The sequence below is a fragment of the Rhinopithecus bieti genome, unplaced genomic scaffold (genome assembly GCF_001698545.2).
Source record: "Rhinopithecus bieti isolate Rb0 unplaced genomic scaffold, ASM169854v2 scaffold_15676, whole genome shotgun sequence".
NCBI lineage: Eukaryota > Metazoa > Chordata > Mammalia > Primates > Cercopithecidae > Rhinopithecus > Rhinopithecus bieti.
Window position 1 is genome coordinate 1726677 of NW_016809194.1, and position 5275 is coordinate 1731951.

The window sequence follows — 5275 nt, forward strand, 5'->3', positions numbered from 1 at the left end:
TCTTCATTAGAAAAGAAACTGATTTGGGGCTGCTTTTCATTAAAAGGAAAACCTTACCAAGGACTTCCTTACCCTATCTGCTGAAGTAATTTTTTTTTTACTTTTTTTTTTTTTTTTTTTTTTGAGACGGAGTCTCGCTCTTTCGCCCAGGCTGGAGTGCAGTGGCCGGATCTCGGCTCACTGCAAGCTCCTCCTCCCGGGTTTACGCCATTCTCCTGCCTCAGCCTCCCGAGTAGCTGGGACTAGAGGCGCCCGCCACGTCGCCCGGCTAGTTTTTTGTATTTTTTAGTAGAGACGGGGTTTCACCGTGTTAGCCAGGATGGGCTCGATCTCCTGACCTCGTGATGCGCCCGCCTCGGCCTCCCAAAGTGCTGGGATTACAGGCTTGAGCCACCGCGCCCGACCTCTTTTTTAGCTTTTGTATCATTCTGACCTCTCTTGTTGCTTTTGAGAAGTCCGCTGACAGTTCTTTATGGAGAATTGGTCTCTTCTGTTTTCCATTTAAGATTGTGTGTATTTCTTCTCTAATTTTTCTGGATATGTCTAAATGTGGATTTGTTTTTATTCTGCTTTAGACTCATTGTGCTTACCAGGGACTTCCTTACCCTATCTGCTTAAGTAATTTCTTTTTTAACTTTTTTTTTTTTTTTTTTTTTTGAGACGGAGTCTCGCTCTGTCGCCCAGGCTGGAGTGCAGTGGCCGGATCTCGGCCGGATCTATAGATTCATATCTTTGCTCAGTTCTGGAAATTTCTCAGCTATTGTCTTTTAAAAGATTGCTTCTTCCCAACTTTCCCAATTCTCTGTGAAACTTCTTTAGACATCTTTGGCCTTATTCTCTTTCCATGGTTCTTAACTCCTCCCCTGGGTAGTCATAGCACTTGCCCCTCTTTTAAATCACTATTTGTTACTTAGGATTTTCCCTCCTTTCTCCAAATTTCTTTATACATTACAAATGTTTATGTTATATCTTATCTAATACATCTACATATTTATATGAGGACTTTTTTGGCATTATCTTACTTCACCATTTTTGCTGAAACTGAATCTTGACAGCTGTAGTTTTCTTGTAGAGTTGTTTTTTGATACACTCCAAGAGTTTTTCCAATTTTATCTGTAATTAATATTTGGCTATTGTAGTTCAAAAGAGCAGGAGAAGACAGTGGTTAATATTTTAGACAACACAATACTGTAGATAAAAGAATCTTTTCCTATAAAATTGATGTTTTTTATTGTTTTTCTAGAGTTTTGACTATTGGGAATTTTGCTTAGGATCTCTAGTTTTAAAAGTTTCTGAAACTTCCTGAGCCTCCTTCAGTATTTTTGCATGTAATAAACCCCAAAGTTCTCTCATGGGGATTATTTTATAAATGGAGAGAATGGCATATAACAAGCAAGGTCTCTGGAATCAGACAGCTTGTAAGTGTCCAGTCTTGTCTTTACCACTTGTTAACAATGTGACTTTGGGTGAGTTCTCTCACCTCTCTGTCTTTCTCAGTCTCCCCCTCTTTAAAGTAGCAACCTCATAGAGTTGGGATGATTAACCGAGATCTAATATGTATTAAGTGGCATATAAGAAGCTCTCAAAAATATTAGATATTATTAATGTAATTATTTTCATTGATACACAGTAGTTTTTTCCATGCACTTAAAGCTATTTCAGATGTAGCATTTTTAATCTGCCACCTGATACAGCATTCTTGAAGGCAAAAGCACTTGGACTAATAATAAGCATAGACCGTCACCTCCCCTGCATTACACATTTTCTCTACTGAATCTTTTTCATTAGCATACAAACTGCATATTTCTTTAAAGCTAAAATAACTCTCTTGTCATCACTTCCCCCTCCAATTTTCTCTTTACAATAAAACTCCTTTAACATGTCCATTTTTACTCTCCCTAATCTGTCTTTCTCTTACGGAACCAACTCCAGTCAAGCTTTTACCTCATCCATGCCACCAAAACTGCTTGGATTGATGAACCCAGTGGGAAATCTCACTTCCTGTGTTCCTTGACCCATCGGCAGCATTCAGCACAGTTGATCCCTCCCTTTTCCTTGAAACCTGGCTTTCTGCTCCCTCACTGGCTGCTGCTCCTCGGTCTCCTTTGTTGGTTCATCCTCACCTTGAAACATTGACGTGCTCCTGGAATCAGCCCACAGACCTCTTCTTTGTCTACACTCCTTCTCAGTCTCATGGCTTTGACTACGATCTGTATGTTCACCACTCCCAGATTCGTATCTCCAGCCTAGGATTCTTGCTTGACTCTAGATGCATATAGCCATTTGCCTACTCAGTATCTGCGTTTGGGTGTCTATTAGACATCTCAAATTTCACATGTTCAAAACAACTTCTGAGAATTACGTTAGCTCTGGGTTTGTCATGTATGGCCTTTCTACTGAGGTGTATTTCCTCTATACCAATCTGTTGAGAGTTTTTTCATGAAAGGGTATCAAAGGCTTTTTCTGCATTTATTTAAATGATCCTCTGATTTTTATCCTTCATTTTGTTAATGTGGTGTGTCATATTTATTGATTGTGTATGCAGTAAATCCTACTTGATCGTGGTGATTCTTTTATCAAAATCTTAATTACACCATTTTAAAATATTTGTAACATGATGAACTATCTTACTAAACATTTCATAATAAACAGTTGCTTCTTCCAATTTAAGAAAATGTATATTTTAGCTGTTGCTTGGACTGGGATGTCCCTAATCAATCTAACTATATTTGTGTCTTCAGGCATTATTTCAGGTGAATAAAATGCAAATAATTTTTTAGACATAAAGCCCTCTGTTAGCCAAACAAGAAGAGAAATCTTTCTTTCACCTCTAGTTCTCATTCACTGCCCTTTTTTTCTTTCACAAAGGCATTGATTAATTTATATCTTAGGTTAGCTAAGAATTTGAGCTATTTTTAGCAGTGCATTCTCAAAGTATAGATGCCGTGGAATGAGTAGCAAGTAATTAGAGCATGGTTTGTATAACCTTTATGTACAGTAGCCTTGAAAAATCTCTGTACTGTAAGTAGAATTGCACCTAAGATGATAAATCTCCTTTATAGCCTGGGAGCTGATAAGAAGGATACTCAGCACTCCTGAGTTCCTCCTGTCTCTGCGTTCTTTCTCATATTAAGCCTAAGTTGGCTTTCACACAATTAATTACAATTTGCTTCTACAGCTTTGGAGTTTTACATAACAACTTTAATTTTTTCTACACCCTTTTGAAACAGCTATCATGTTTCACCCGAGTCTTTTCTCCTTATAAAACATTAGTATTGTCTCCTGTTGTCTGATATAGTTTTGAGCCCTTCAACATAACTGTAGCTCTGTCAGTGTCCCTCTTTAAATACAGTGCTCACAATTAGCTTTATAATGTTTCATGGTTTTGTTTTTACATACAAGGTCTTGTTCTGTCACCCAGGCTGGAGTGCAGTGGCATGATGGTAGCTCACTGCAGCCTTGGACTCCTGGGCTCAAGGGATCCTCCTGCCTCAGTCTTCCAAAGCACTAGGATTATAGGGATGCATCACCACACCGAGCCTTGTGTATTATTTAATTAGTAGTCATTCAACCTATTTTTTTCTAGATAGTATATTTTGATTAGTGCAGTTTATGATCACATTTCTTTTGTTTATTTTTACCTGTATCATACTTAGAGTACTTACAGGAGCTGAGGAAAACCCCAAGACCAACCTGTGCTCAACCTGTGCTTTTGTAGTGATTTTTTTTTTGGACCCTATTACAGAACTTTATTTATTCCTTCTCTTGTTAAATGTGGCCTGTTGTTCCAGGCTACCACCACATTTCTTGATTCTTTCTTTGAACGTAGTTATAATATTTCCCAGCTTCCTGTCATTTCTAAAATTGATGTACCTGCCTTCATCTAGGTCATTGCTAAAAACAATGAAGTAGAGCTAAAGACAGCCTTTCACTATTCACAAAAATTAACTATTCTATATGCCAGATACTTATATAGCACCTTCTATTTGGACTCTCCTAGTCACGAGGGAATCATAAATAAAAAGAAACAGCCCTTTAAGAGCTCACAGCCTAGTGGGAAAACAGATACACAGAATATAATTTAGCATGATAATTGCTGTAATGGAATATGAAGAAAATAGAATGGGAGTGCAGAGGAAAAACTCCCTGAGTCTTCAAGGCAGAAACTTGCTTTTGGGTTGAGAGCTGTCCTTTAATCAAAAGAGTGTAAATTAGCCAGGTGCAGTGGCTCACCTAATCCTAGCACTTTGGGAAGCCGGGGCAGCTGGGTCACCTGAGGTCAGGAGTTTGAGACCAGCCTGGCCAACATGGCAAAACCCTATCTCTCTGAAAATACAAAAATTTGTTGGGCTCAGTGGCGTATGCCTGTAATCCCAGCTACTCGGGAGACTGAGGCAGGAGGATCACTTGAACCCGCGAGGCGGAGGTTGCAGTGAGCCAAGATCGCACCACTGCACTCCAGCCTGGGTGACAGAGTGAGACTCCATCTCAAACAAGTGTAAATCCACCTAACTGACCTGTCTCTTTTTTCCCAACTTGTTCACAAGGATACAGTGAAAGACCCTGGCATCTGCTTGCTGAAATTGGGCCACATTCTATTTACTACATTTCTCTATTCCACCAGCCTAATACCCTGTCTCCTCCTCCGCTCCCAAAAAACAAAACAAAAAAACTGTTAGTCTTTTAGATGTAATTAATTAAGCTGTTTATATATTAAATGTGTTAACTTTTACATATGCATACATATATCTTCAGGAGCAGGATCGGGGAAATGAGTCAAAGAATATAATAAGATCAGAAGAAAAAAAATAGAGGCAAATTTGCAGGCTATGAGATCCCTCAGTTGTTATAGTTGAAGTTCCAAATGAGACTCTGAGCTTTCTAAAGGCCAAAGAGAAATGGAAAAGTTCATGTTCTTTCTGAGTGACAGAGAAATAGTTCCTGTTCTTAAGTAGGAACAAAGTTTTTGCCAACACTGAAATCTTACATTTTGAGGTTACACTGAGAGAGAGAATAAAAAATGTCATGAGCCTCTAATCCATCTTGAATTAATCTTCGTATCTAATTAAATAAAGAGCTTCTGCACAGCAAAAGAAACTACCATCAGAGTGAACAGGCAACCTACAGAATGGGAGAAAATTTTTGCAACCTACTCATCTGACAAAGGGCTAATATCCAGAATCTACAAAGAACTCAAACAAATATACAAGAAAAAAACAAACAACCCCATCAAAAAGTGGGCAAAGGATATGAACAGACATTTCTCAAAAGAAGA